Source organism: Lepidochelys kempii, chromosome 4, assembly GCF_965140265.1.
Source record: "Lepidochelys kempii isolate rLepKem1 chromosome 4, rLepKem1.hap2, whole genome shotgun sequence".
NCBI classification, from domain to species: Eukaryota; Metazoa; Chordata; order Testudines; family Cheloniidae; genus Lepidochelys; species Lepidochelys kempii.
In genome coordinates, this window is record NC_133259.1 from 124,505,772 (window position 1) to 124,520,048 (window position 14,277).

General features: G+C 48.6%; 1 protein-coding gene and 1 long non-coding RNA gene across 15 annotated transcripts in view; one reads left to right on the forward strand and one right to left on the reverse strand.

Annotated features, from left to right (window-relative positions):
* Nucleotides 1-763: 763 nt before the first annotated feature.
* Nucleotides 764-2,639, reverse strand: LOC140910829 (uncharacterized). Its single transcript, XR_012158754.1, has 2 exons — nt 2,536-2,639; nt 764-2,107 (listed from the first exon to the last, which is right to left on the reverse strand). It is a non-coding gene; the product is annotated as an uncharacterized lncRNA (long non-coding RNA).
* A 315-nt stretch (nt 2,640-2,954) lies between these two features.
* Nucleotides 2,955-14,277, forward strand: part of FAM53A (family with sequence similarity 53 member A) — a 118,817-nt gene continuing 107,494 nt past the window's right edge. For 12 of the 14 annotated variants that reach the window (XR_012158755.1, XR_012158757.1, XR_012158758.1 and 9 more), the window contains exon 1: nt 3,023-3,112. The gene's annotated coding sequence lies outside the window, so the exon portion shown is untranslated. Of the gene's footprint in view, nt 3,113-6,672; nt 10,426-14,277 lie in introns of those variants that run through there. The other 2 variants (XM_073342767.1, XM_073342773.1) reach the window with 2 other exon arrangements.

Consider the following 14,277-nt stretch of genomic DNA (forward strand, 5'->3'; position numbering starts at 1 on the left):
CGGGAAAGAGACAGGGACAGCTGCAGAAAGATGTCAGTGGAGGGAGTGGGAGCAAATAAGGGTAAGGACTTGTGAAAGTTACAGGAGGGACGGAGACAGAAGATCTAAGAGGTATAGACGGTGAACCTTACTGCAGTACCTGGGGGAAAAAGAGTTGAAAAAATCATTACTGCAAAGACCTTTGTTCCCTGTAACCTGATAGGAACAAAGCAGCGTGGCAACACTAAGGATACATAATGTGTCTCAAGTTAGTTAGGATGCTTTGAAAGAGTTAAACTAATAGGTAAATGAAACCCCAATGATATAATTTGATTAGAGACTTTGTCAAAAGCCTTTTCACAAAGTCCCTCACAAGAATCTATTAAAGAAACTTGGTAACTATGGCATGAAAGGTAAAATTATAAAGTGTTAAAAACTGATTACATGTATGACTAAATGGCCAATTCTGAGTGTGGAAAAGGGTTAGTAGTGAACTGCCCCAGGGATCAGTTGTCTTCAACAGGGAGTTCTATGTACAAAAGTGCTTGCAGGATATGGCTTTATTACTGCCAAACAAGGTCACGGACAGGATCATGAAAACAGATGGAATACAATTTCTCATGTGTTTAGAATGGATAAGGCCAGAAGCAAAATGAATACAACTAAAAAGTATTTCAAGGACCAGCATTAGGAGCTGAAGGAGAGACCTGTGAACTGTAGGTAATCTTTTCAGAAAATCTTGGAAGTAAACTAGTGCCTGAAGAGGTAGTGTACAAAGAGGTCATTTGTTTCAAAGATAATTTATTATACTGCAATGGTATGGGAAGGGTGCCCTGCCACAATTGTTTGGGAAGGCTTTAATGCCAACATGAAGAGACATTAAAAATACAGAGGATAAATTCAACAAACTGGGTGTCATAGGGCTTGCAAAGAAGAAAAGCAAAAGCTGACAAAGGAAATACTGAAATAGTGTTAGGGGGTAAATGAATTCTGATTTGGCCATATGCTAGTGCTAGAATTAAAGGCATGAAAAAAAGCAGTATGAAACAGGTTTCCTATGGACAAATACAGTGATGATTTTGGGCTCTGATTCTGCATCTGAATCTTAGGTTTGGCCCTTGTGCCACTGCAGTCTCATGATGCATCACAAATTTACAATGTAGTTGGATACAATCAATATGTAGGCAAGATTGGGAGGAGGGTAGTGTTGTAACATATTACTATAAATATCTACAAGCACTGAAGAGTGGAAGGTGTAAATAGCAAAAAATCTATTAAAAGGATTTTAATTTATGATTCTATTAATGGTAGTTATAGTTCATTATTGTGGTAATGGTAGGTATAAATGCAGACACATAAGAGACAGTCTCTGCCCTATTGGGATCACAGTCTTAGTGCTGTGCAAACAAACACCCTCCATTTCCTATTGTAGCTGCTTTGGAACTGCTTTTCAAACACTCCAATAGAAACCTTTCTTGTATAATAAGAAACAGTCCATCCTGTCCTCCAGTTGGACAAAGACTAGAAAATGGGGATGTGGAATGATGGGAGTTTTCCAGAAGCATTTGATGCCTTCTCTCACAATTCCCATGGACTTCCCTAAGGTCTTCCTGGAAGCCAGAGGGCTGGAAACTGTGGGAATAAGACAACCAGAGAGCAGTGCAACTGTAACAGTGGAGTACAGCACAAAGTAAGTGTGCACATCTATGCAGGAAGTCAAATGAAATTCCAGTTATGGAGAATATATCAGGAATGTTAAAAGTTAAAAAAAAAATCTTGTAATGAGGGGAGAATGTCAATGTCATTCAGTCTGCATATTGCTGCTGCTTGAGGTCACAGTGACTCACAATTTCCCACAATGGTTCTCATGGAGACTAGTGTCCTTCATCCATCTGTGTGAGCATCCTTAAAGAAAAGAATGGAGACTTTTCAGTCTTTCCTGTCAACCTCTGCTACATCTCTGAGGTGAAAAGTAAAGTTACAGACCACTGGCAGCTCCATCAACTGCTACAGATGGACCCTGGAGGATGAAATCCTTCTGCTATACACGCACGGTCCTGGTTTTGTGGGTAGCAGAGCTCCTCTCAAGCACGTGACTTTGCCTGAAGAGCAGGTGGGTGAGGTCCAGCTGTAATGGAAGCAGTTCTTAGCTAATCACTCAAAAAGGGGAGCTCTGACCCCCGAGGAGCTGTAAAGGCTTCCTGGGGCTGGGCTGCCCTTCAGAAGGGACGGCAGGCTGCTCTCTGTGAAGGCACTGCCAGCAAAGGGCCAAGGTCCCTTTCCCCATCTAGAGGGGGCCTCGCCGGCCTCTGCGGGGCCACGGGCCGTGGGGCTGCGTGTGCCTAAGCGCCCTTCCGCAGCCTGCCGGAGCCCCTAGGCTCTGGGGTGGGTGTCGCTCGGCCCCTCCCGGCCCCTGGGGCGCAAGCACGGCGGTGGCCGCTCCAACCCCGCGGAGGGCGGTGACAGGACGGGTACCCGGCCTCACCCCCACGCTCCCTAAAGCGCGCATGCCCACTTCCCAGCAAGGATCACATCACTCTCCCCCCCCGTTATTACCACCGCGCATGCGCATAACGACGTAACGCGTCCACTTCTAGTCTCAGACGAATGAATTATAATACACATGCGAGAGGAGCAAAGGCTCGGGGGAGGCTGTTCCTTTGCAGTTTCATCCGGGGATATTGATCTCGGCTAGAGCATGCGCATCACTTCCTTAACATGTCTTTCTCCGCCCCCGCCTTGCGTGAGCGCATGCGCATGGGTACTACACAGGGTGTGGGGCGGCCGCTATGCCTTCTGGGAGTTGTAGTCCGGAAAGGCCCATTGAATTGGCCGTCGCTGCAGTGGAAGCGCTCCCGTGGCTAGTCCATCCCCTGTGGGCGGGGTGAGTGTGCAGTGTGGCCCTATGGCGGCATGGGTGAGAGGTCAGAGGCTTGCAGAGCCGGCCAATGGGAGGAGCGTGTCTGGAGGGGGCGGAGCTCGCTGTGTTTTGTTCAATTGCCATTGAGGAGCGTTGTTCACATATGCGGAGGGAGGCGGCCCGCGCTGGCCTTGGAGGGCAGGTACCTGGTGGGGGCAGCGGGGCCGGGCACGGGGAATGAGCGTGAGCCCGGGAGGCAGAGCGGCGGGACAGGTATCGGCGGCGGTACTAGCCGGGGAGGGAATGGGGCTAAGGACAAGGGGGGGCAAGTACAGATACCGGGTGGGGAGGGTCTCAGGTACTAGCTGTAGTGGGGGGAGGTACTGGGCGCAGGTAGCTGCGGGGCCGGGCACAGGTCCCTGGGCGGTGTGTGTGTGTGTGTGTGTTGGGGGGGGGAGCTGCGGGGCCGGGCACAGGTCCCTGGGCGGTGTGTGTGTGTTGGGGGGGGAGCTGCGGGGCCGGGCACAGGTCCCTGGGCGGTGTGTGTGTGTTGGGGGGGGGGTGAGCTGCGGGGCCGGGCACAGGTCCCTGGGCGGTGTGTGTGTGTTGGGGGGGGAGCTGCGGGGCCGGGCACAGGTCCCTGGGCGGTGTGTGTGTGTGTGTTGGGGGGGGAGCTGCGGGGCCGGGCACAGGTCCCTGGGCGGTGTGTGTGTGTGTTGGGGGGGGAGCTGCGGGGCCGGGCACAGGTCCCTGGGCGCGCTGTGTGTGTTGAGGGGGGGGGGTGAGCTGCGGGGCCGGGCACAGGTCCCTGGGCGGGCTGTGTGTGTTGGGGGGGGAGCTGCGGGGCCGGGCACAGGTCCCTGGGCGGTGTGTGTGTGTGTTGGGGGGGGAGGTGCGGGGCCGGGCACAGGTCCCTGGGCGGTGTGTGTGTGTGTTGGGGGGGGAGGTGCGGGGCCGGGCACAGGTCCCTGGGCGCTGTGTGTGTGTTGGGGGGGGGGAGCTGCGGGGCTGGGCACAGGTCCCTGGGCGGTGTGTGTGTGTGTGTGTTGGGGGGGGGTGCGGGGCCGGGCACAGGTCCCTGGGCGGTGTGTGTGTGTTGGGGGGGGGAGCTGCGGGGCTGGGCACAGGTCCCTGGGTGGGTGTGTGTGTTGGGGGGGGGGAGGTGCGGGGCCAGGCACAGGTCCCTGGGCGGGCTGTGTGTGTTGGGGGGGGGGGAAGTGCGGGGCCGGGCACAGGTCCCTGGGCGGGCTGTGTGTGTTGTGGGGGGGGAGGTGCGGGGCCGGGCACAGGTCCCTGTGCGGTGTGTGTGTGTGTGTTGGGGGGGGGGAGCTGCGGGGCCGGGCACAGGTCCCTGGGCGCTGTGTGTGTGTGCGTGGGGGAGCTGCGGGGCCGGGCACAGGTCCCTGGGCGCTGTGTGTGTGTGTGTTGGGGGGGGAGCTGCGGGGCCGGGCACAGGTCCCTGGGCGCTGTGTGTGTGTGTGTTGGGGGGGGGGAGCTGCGGGGCCGGGCACAGGTCCCTGGGCGCTGTGTGTGTGTGTGTTGGGGGGGGGAGCTGCGGGGCCGGGCACAGGTCCCTGGGCGCTGTGTGTGTGTGTGTTGGGGGGGGGGAGGTGCGGGGCCGGGCACAGGTCCCTGTGCGGTGTGTGTGTGTTGGGGGGGGGGAGGTGCGGGGCCGGGCACAGGTCCCTGTGCGGTGTGTGTGTGTTGGGGGGGGGGAGGTGCGGGGCCGGGCACAGGTCCCTGGGCGCTGTGTGTGTGTGTGTTGGGGGGGGGAGCTGCGGGGCCGGGCACAGGTCCCTGGGCGCTGTGTGTGTGTTGGGGGGGGGAGCTGCGGGGCCGGGCACAGGTCCCTGGGCGCGCTGTGTGTGTGTGGGGGGGAGCTGCGGGGCCGGGCACAGGTCCCTGGGCGCTGTGTGTGTGTTGGGGGGGGGGAGCTGCGGGGCCGGGCACAGGTCCCTGGGCGCGCTGTGTGTGTGTGTGGGGGGGAGCTGCGGAGCCGGGCACAGGTCCCTGGGCGCGCTGTGTGTGTGTGTTGGGGGGGGGGGGGAAGGTGCGGGGCCGGGCACAGGTCCCTGGGCGGTGTGGGGGGGGGGAGGGGCGAGCTGCGGGCCCGGGCACAGGTCCCTGGCCGGGGGGTGTGTGTGGGGAGGGTGAGCTGCGGGGCCAGGCACAGGTCCCTGGGCGGTGTGTGTGTTGGGGGGGGGGGGGAAGGTGCGGGGCCGGGCACAGGTCCCTGGGCGGGGTTTGTGTGTTGGGGGGGGGGAAGGTGCGGGGCCGGGCACAGGTCCCTGGGCGGTGTGTGTGTGTTGGGGGAGGGGGGGGAGCTGCGGGGCTGGGCACAGGTTCCTGGGCGGTGTGTGTGTGTGGGGGGTGTGTGAGCTGCGGGGCCGGCCACAGGTCCCTGGGCGGGGGGTGTGTGTTGGGGGGGGCGGGAGGTGCGGGGCCAGGCACAGGTCCCTGGGCGGTGTGTGCGTGTGTGTGTGTTGGGAGGGGCGGGGGAGGGGCGGGGCTGGGCACAGGTCCCTGGGTGGGGTGTGGGGGGGGGGAGGGGCGAGCTGCGGGGCCGGGCACAGGTCCGTGGGCGGGGGGTGTGTGTGTGTGTGGGGTGAGCTGCGGGGCCGGGCACAGGTCCCTGGGCGGGGGGTGTGTGTGTGGGGGGTGAGCTGCGGGGCCGGGCACAGGTCCCTGGGCGGGGGGTGTGTGTGGGGGGGTGAGCTGCGGGGCCGGGCACAGGTCCCTGGGCGCTGTGTGTGTGTGTGTTGGGGGGGGGAGGTGCGGGGCCGGGCACAGGTCCCTGTGCGGTGTGTGTGTGTTGGGGGGGGGGGAGCTGCGGGGCCGGGCACAGGTCCCTGGGCGGTGTGTGTGTGTTGGGGGGGGGGAGCTGCGGGGCCGGGCACAGGTCCCTGGGCGCGCTGTGTGTGTGTGTGTGGGGGGGGGAGCTGCGGAGCCGGGCACAGGTCCCTGGGCGCGCTGTGTGTGTGTGTTGGGGGGGGGGGGAAGGTGCGGGGCCGGGCACAGGTCCCTGGGCGGTGTGTGGGGGGGGGGAGGGGCGAGCTGCGGGCCCGGGCACAGGTCCCTGGGCGGGGGGTGTGTGTGGGGAGGGTGAGCTGCGGGGCCAGGCACAGGTCCCTGGGCGGTGTGTGTGTGTGTGTTGGGGGGGGGGGGAAGGTGCGGGGCCGGGCACAGGTCCCTGGGCGGGGTTTGTGTGTTGGGGGGGGGAAGGTGCGGGGCCGGGCACAGGTCCCTGGGCGGTGTGTGTGTGTTGGGGGAGGGGGGGGGAGCTGCGGGACTGGGCACAGGTTCCTGGGCGGTGTGTGTGTGTGGGGGGGGTGTGAGCTGCGGGGCCGGCCACAGGTCCCTGGGCGCTGTGTGTGTGTGTGTGTGGGGGGGTGTGTGTGAGCTGCGGGGCCAGGCACAGGTCCCTGGGCGGGGTGTGTGTGTGGGGGGTGTGAGCTGCGGGGCCAGGCACAGGTCCCTGGGCGGGGTGTGTGTGTGTGTGTGTGGGGGGGGGGCAGGGGCAAGCTGCGGGGCCGGGCACAGGTCCCTGGGCCATGGAGGTGGCGGGGCACATGTACTTGCCGTGTGTGTGTTTGGGCGGGCAGCTAGCGGGGCCCAGGTACTGGTACTGGCTGTATATGGAGTAACTTGCGGGGTTGGGCACATGTACTGGTGCGGAGTGGGGGGTTGTTAGCCAGGCCTGCACAGGTACCAGCTGGCCCTGTGTGTGTGGTGCTGACAGGGGCAAGGGTCTAGCACAATTACAAGCGTGGGGAACAGGCAGGCAGCGGGGCTGGGCACCGGTACTGGCTGTTTGGGGGATCAGCTGGGGGAGTAGCCACTCAGATATCTTTCACAAGGGGTAATGGAGGGGCTGGGCATGGCTTTGTGGGCACAATAGCTTGGGTATTGTCTGATGGGCACCGAGGTCAGGGTAGCAAGGCACCTACTTGGTCCCTCTGCCTTAGTGGATCCCTCTTGCGGAGAGCATACAAGTGCTGGGCGAAAGGACTGGCCAGAGGGGCCTATTCTGTTGTTTGGAAGGAGGGGTGCTCTGTACCCATGCGATCCCAAGTGTGAGAGGGGAAGGAGGGACTTGTGTAGTGCTGATATATAGGATAGGGGGTGGGAATGTGTGTATGTACTCTGAAGGGTGGCTTAGTGCTTGTGTGGAAGTGGGGGAGATCATCTATTACCTGTGTTAATGGTTTTCTGTTACTATATATACTGAGCACTACTTGCTTGGGGAGGTGTGATTCCTCACTCATGGCTGTAAATTGGTGACAATATTTATAAGGGAGTTGTATTTAACATAATAACCTCTTGTCTCTATTAACAAGTTTTAGTCATAGTAATTTTTAATATTTATATTTGGTGACAGGTAATGCAGGCTCATAATAAATGTTCGCTCCCCACCACCCTTTCAGCTGTTTACATTTGTTTTCTAGTTGGAGTGGAAACAAACTTGTTTTTGGCAGAATAAAAATGTAAGTAACATCAATAATTGCTGCTTAGATTAAAATTAGGTTTTATGTATTGCACTGTTATAGGTTAGAAGATAAAGCTGCTCCTCTAGGCCAAGAATTCTCTGGCCCGTATGTAAATGCATATATGCATTTGTATATGAATTTTGCAAAGAGAAATTTCTTTGATGTTCATGTAAACACTAGCTCTTAGCACATGATTTTGTATTATGTCATAAAATATACATCCTGAAATATTTTAAGAGCTAAATAATTACTCCTTCAGCAGTTGAGGCATATGCAAAGGAACCAAGTTATGTTAATATAGCTACACATCTTCAACAATATCGGCATTAGACTTCTTGCCGTTCATTCCAAAATGTTGAGTTTTTTATAGCAAATGCCTTTGTGGTTGGTGAACTAATTCTCATGTATGTATAGCTTAAAGCATTTCAAGATCCGTTGGGGTAAAAGATGTGATGCAAGTGTAAGATTATTATGACAAACTCACATTGACTGTAGCTTTTTTTTCTAAACAGTGAGGTTTTTTAAGTGCAGTGAAGTTCGTTCTCTGCAATCACCCAAGTGACCAGCAAAAATCAGTTGCCAAGGAGAGGAGATCTTTAAAGGTCAAATAAAATTGTACTGGAAACCTTGCACACTTTAAAGGGGTAACTTTAAGATTAGGGGGAGCTTTTCTGGAGATGGCCTGTATTTTAGTATCACGTATATCTTTTTTTCTAAATCTTGGCTGAGTTCTAAAAATAAACCCTCTTTTTATTTACATCATATCATATCTTTCCTAACTGTTCTAATAAATAGCTCTTTGAAAAATAGAATGCTTTATAGTAGTAACAGTTCTTTAGGTCCTCTGATGGAGAGGAGCCTGTACTGTTCATGGGAAATCAGAACAGATAGATACTGTTTTGTTTTTTTTAAATGTGCATGCTGAGTTGTAGGCCTCAGGATGAGTTTAGCCAGCTGGTCAAATCTATTTTCTGGTCCACTGTGCTTTCATTAAAATTAGCTCGTGTGAGCTGTTGTTGCAGGCTTCACTGTTAGATTGCCCTGAATTTTTGTGTTTTGCAGCTTTAAAATGTGATTAATCTTATACAAATAGCGCAAGTCTTTGAGCGTGTTTGGTAAGTAAAATGTTTTGAAGATGTCTTAATTATACTTCATGTATGTGTGCTGTGAATTGGATTCTCAGTGTTCAGAGTACAAAATTCCAAAAGTCTCCTTAATGAAGCATGGGATTTAATTTAGGATCATATTAAAAGTTTAAATGATTATTGAAGCTTTTCAGGGATGAGTGCATGATCAAGCCAACGAGGACTTTTTGTTTATGCCTGTACAACTATCCCATTTTTGAATTGGAAAGTAACTTAGAGATTTGCTTATGGGGAGGACATATGCATGGGGCAAAGTGTAGGCGTATAACAGCAATTTACAGTCCCCTAAATCTGATTTTTTTTAAATAAAAACTAGTCTGTTTAAAATGACTATTATATATTGGTCTAATTACTTTTCAAATAGGATTGCTGCTGCTTTATATCACATCCCTAGGAAATATTCATCCATGTTTTTTGTCTAAACTGGTTTTTTTTTTCTGTTCTGTGTTGTGAAATACAAACTTCTACTCAACTAGAGTTTTCACTGGAATATATAAGTGCATTCTGTGTCTGAGAGACATAAACATAAAATATCTGGCTATAATTATTTTGTTAATACTTTGCTCAGTGATGGCTGGGTGAGCCATATGGTGGTAAACTTTTAGAAAATTTTATGTTGGAGTAACCAGACTGTATTCTGTAGGCCTCAATTGCAGAAAACCAGCAGTTTGTGTCTAGCCCAACCTGTAACACCCCATATCTTAAATATTTAATATAATATATAGCTCACTTACTACAAGTTGCAAAAACTATATTGAATTCCAGTATTCTACTTTTCTTCTCTTTGAATGCAAGTTTTGTGCAAAGTATTATGATTTGGATGGGAATAGAGAAGTATTATGAATAGTGCTTTCATTTTTTCTACGTTACGTTTTTTAGAAATCCAGTTTGTATGTTAGAACTTATGGGAAGTTTAGTTGACGTGATTGGAAAGCTTCATGTAGTAATTAAAGTTATGTCGTAGTAACATTACTACTTAATTTTTTAAACCAAAATTGTGTCTTGTGTGGGATAACCCCCCCACTCCCACCCCATCCCCAAGAATTCCTCTGGAGTCTGGTAGCCATTGTTGAGTGTTTGTTCTCTTCCCCCCCCTCAGCAACCCCCAAAACACATTTCTTTGTGTTAACAGCAATGATGATGGCAGTTCTGGTCACCTCCTGTGGTTTGATAGATTATTCCCTTTAGAAACATGTACTTAAAACTTTCCAACCCTGATTTTTGTTCCTGCAATAAATTTTACAATGCCACTTAGTTGTATTTTAGGAATCTGTTTTTTGTTTTTGCTTTGATTTTTTTTTTGAATAGTAAGATAAGTCTCCTGTCAGACCATGTTAAAGGTAGGTAATGGTGGGTTTATATTTTCCTTTTCTTTAAGACTTTAACACACACAGTTGTTCTTTGCATTCTTTGCATGTTTGAGGGAGCTGATGAGAACACTTAAAACATAGAAGAATTCTTGTGTTTGGGCTTTATTTTATAGTAAGTTCAGATTTTCTCCGTTAAGGAATCTGAATGATAGTATTCCATAGTTTTTAAAAGTTTAACCTGAATTTTCCTATGTTTCTATGAACAGTTTTTTAGTATCTAAAATATTCTCTTTAGAAGTCTTTGGTTATAAAGATGTAATTTATTATGTACTCTCTTTATGGCAATACATTTTGTCCAGTGTTTGCTGGAAGATATTTTTACTACTTCGATGTAAATATTTTCACAGTGCCTCAATACATTTTATCCAGAGATACAATGGGATAATCCAAAAATATCAGAAATCTAACATGGAAGACTATGTAAATGGCTCCTGCCTCTTGTCTCCCTCCTATTTAATATCTAGCTTCTGCATTTTTCATAGGCACACCTGTATCATCTTTACAGTGTGGCCAAGAGCATTGCTGTTTATCCAGCTGAAGGAAACAGTTTAACATTATAGCATCTGAAGAGGCAGTAAATGACAGTATGTATATTATATTGTAAAACAAAAAAGGGGTGCATCTGTTATTGGGGTGTCATTTGATACAGGATACAGTCTGTGCTAATTATGGGGAGAAAAATCAAAGTTATTTATAGGAGGAAACAGAGCAAAAGTTATCTTGTGCTAGCTAAATATGTAGCTCCTAATACTGCATATCTGTAGTGGTTGCTATAAGTGGACTATATTAGTAAAGTGGATACATACCTGAGAAGCAGTGATTTGTACTGACAACTTTTTTTGGACATGTCTTGAGGCTTATGTAGTTAACATCTTGGCTGTCCATGTTTATTAAGTATTCTTTCATACATTTTATATTATAAAAGAAACAGAATATTGCATAAGAATATAAGAGTGGCCATACTGGGTCAGACCAATGATTGATCTAGCCCAGTGTCCTGTCTTCTGACAGCAGTCAATACCAAGCACTTCAGAGAGGATGAACAGAACAGGGCAATTTCAAGTGATCCATGCCCTGTCATCCACTCCCCGCTTCTGGCAGTTAGAGGTTAGGAACACCCAGGGTTGTATCGCTGACCATCTTGGCTAGTAGCCATTGATGGAGCTATCCTCCATGAACTTCTTGGAACCCAGTTGTATTTTAGGCCTTCACAAGGCATTCCACAGCTTGACTGTTCCTTGTGTGAAGAAGTACTTCGATTAGTTTGTTTTAAACCTGCTGCCTATTAATTTCATCATGTGACCCCTAGTTCTTGTGTGTTATGAAGGGTTAAATAACACTTTCTTCACTCTCCGCACCATTCATAATTCTGTAGACCTTTATCATATCTCTCCTTAGTCCTCTCTTTTCAAAGATGAACGGTTCCAATGTTTTTAATCTCTCCTCATATGGAAGCTTTAATTACCTTTGTTGCCCTTCTTTGAACCTTTTCCCATTCTAACATATCTTTTTTGATATGGTGCTAACAGAACTGTTCACAGTATTCCAGGTGTGGGCATACCAGTGCTGCACATTGAGTGGATGTTTCAGAGAACTATCTACAATGTCCCAAATCTTTCTAGTGTTTTAACAGCTAATTTAGAACTCATTATTTTGTATGTATAGTTGGAATTAAGTTTTCCAGTGTGCATTACTTTGCATTTATTAACATTGAATTTCATGTGCCATTTTGTTGCCTGGTCACCCAGTTCTTTGCGATTCTTTTGTAATTCCTCAGTCTGCTTTGGACTTAATTACCTTGAGTAATTTTGTATCATCTGCAAAATTTTCTATCTCACTGTTTATCCCTTTTTCCAGATCATTGATGCAGTCCATATTTTTAAAAAATATATAAAATTCTATTAGTCTTAAAGCCAATGAGGTTGTTTTCTTTCTTAATTCTAAAACTTTGTTAGAGGGACTCTGAAAGTCAAATTTAGCAGGAAAAAAAATTTGGGGAGTGGGCTTAAAAAAAAAAAAGGCAAATTTACTGAGCATATGCCCGGTAAGAAGTGTGTGTGTACTTTTTTAGGCTATTCACTGGAATTTTTTTAAAAGAAGATCTACAGTGTTCAAATCAAATATTGTGGCATTATGCTAATGCAAGAAAACCCAAAAGATGGAAAATAACTGAATCAAGTGAAATGGACTATTCTGGACAATGAAAACAAGTTGCATGAAATACTAAAACAGCTCAAATATTGGAAAAAATAGATTTTAATGTATGCATTAAAAAGATCTTCCAGTCATTCTTCAGTTCTTAATTTAACTGTTTATACGTTTATTTTACATTGGGAAAGACTGATGTATGAAAGCATAGTTGTCCTGACTTTCATTTGTAAAAGAGGGAGTTATGTGGCTCAGGCAGGCTGAATGTATTGATTTACATTATCAATAGCATTTTCAGCTGTGATATTAAAGGATATAATAGATTAAATTATACTCTTAATTCCTTTTTAAAGACCTTTTTGTTGGATAACTAAAACTGAATTTACCAAATTTATTTTTCACCATTTGAACTTTGTTCATATCTCACATCAAACAATGAAATAGGCTTATCAGTTTTACCGTATGATTGTTATGCTCTAATGCAGCAGTTCCCAAACACTTTCCCTGCATGACACCATGTTCAGATGTATTGATTCCTGTGATCCCAGACAGCATGGAGGACGCCATTTAAAAATGGTGTCCTCCACGTAGCATGACCTCCCCCACAGACACCAGACATGAAAGGTCATGCAACATGGAGGATGCCATTTTGCTTTACAAAATGGCGTATCTGTACTGTATGACCTCACACATGGGATTGCTGCAACCCCATCTGCTGATGGAGTGACCCCACTTTGGGAACTGCTACCCTACTGATAAGACCCTACAGTTGTAACCATTGAAAGGGGATACTTATATTGAAATAACTGCTTTATATGTCAAGAACACTTGCTTTAAGTTTCATAAAGCCTTTCTTGTTAAACCTGCTAAACTCTCGGTCTAAACTGCCTTATATTGGGCATATAATTTAAACAAGTTGTCTAAGGCTCTGATTCTGCAGCTAGATGTGTGGAAGCAGACCCAATCCTATTAATTTCAGTTGGGCTTCATATGAGCAGAGGGTTCTGCTTGTACAGATAAGTTGTAGGATCAGGGCCTAAGAGTACGGAAATTAATCATACTGTATTACTTAACTGGCAACCGCAAACAAATATTAGATGCTAGTTTTGCAAAAAAGTTTTCACGAAAATCATATAACATCATTGCCACTATTCATACCAATGGAAGAGTTGCGTAGCATGGCACAAAGAGTTATCAGGCTGTTTCTGAACTGATTGAGTTTTACATGTTGGAGCCAAACTGAGCAGGGGCGGGTTGATGGAGAAATCGACTACAGCATTTTTTTGAAGGACATGCATTGTTTCTCAAAGTTTATGTAGTGGGAAGGCAGGATATAATATAGAATAGCTTTTCTCTGAAGAATGTCTGGCTTTTTTGAAAACATTTACCTTGCTCTTAAAAATACCAGTTTAGATGACAAGCGCAGGATTTAGTGGTGATGGGGGCTTCAACTACCCAGACATCTGTTGGGAAAATAACACAGCAGGGCACAGATTATCCAACAAGTCCCTGGAATGCATTGGATACAACTTTTTATTTCAGAAGGTGGAGAAAGCAACTAGGGGAGAGGCTGTTTTAGATTTGATTTTGACAAATAGGGAGGAACTGGTTGAGAAGTCGCAAGTGCTGGGCAGTTTGGGCAAAAGTGATCCATGATTCTAAGGAATGATAGGGAAAACTGCAAAATAAAGATAATGGATTTCAAAAAGGCAGACTTTAGCAAGCTAAGGTAATTGGTAGGTAAGATCCCATGGGACACAAGTCTAAGGGGAAAAGCAGTTTGAGGGAGTTGGCAGTTTTTCAGAGGGTATGAAGATCACAAAAGCTAACTATCCCACAGCGTAGGAAAGATAGGAAGTAGGGCAAGAGACCACCATGTCTTAACCAGGAGATGTTCAATGATTTGGGGGCACCACCCAGCCTTGCTCTGCCCTGGTCGTAGCCCTGCTTCTGACCATGGTTCTAGGGGAGGGAGGGGGACACCGGTTCCATTATGGGTAAAGGGGTGTAACAGAATGTTTGGGGGGACCCCTGGTGTAACACTTTTGCCAAAAAAAGGGGGGGGGCAAACATCATTCTGGGATGTATTAACAGGAGTGTTGTAAGCAAACTGTGAAAAGCAGTTCTTTCATTCTACTTTGTGCTGATAAGGGTTCAGATGGAGTAGTATGTCCAGTTCTGGGTGCCACATTTCAGGAAAGATGTGAACAAATTGGAGAAGGTCCAGAGGAGAACAACAAAAATGATTCAGGGTCTACAATACATGACTGATTAGGGAAGATTTTTAA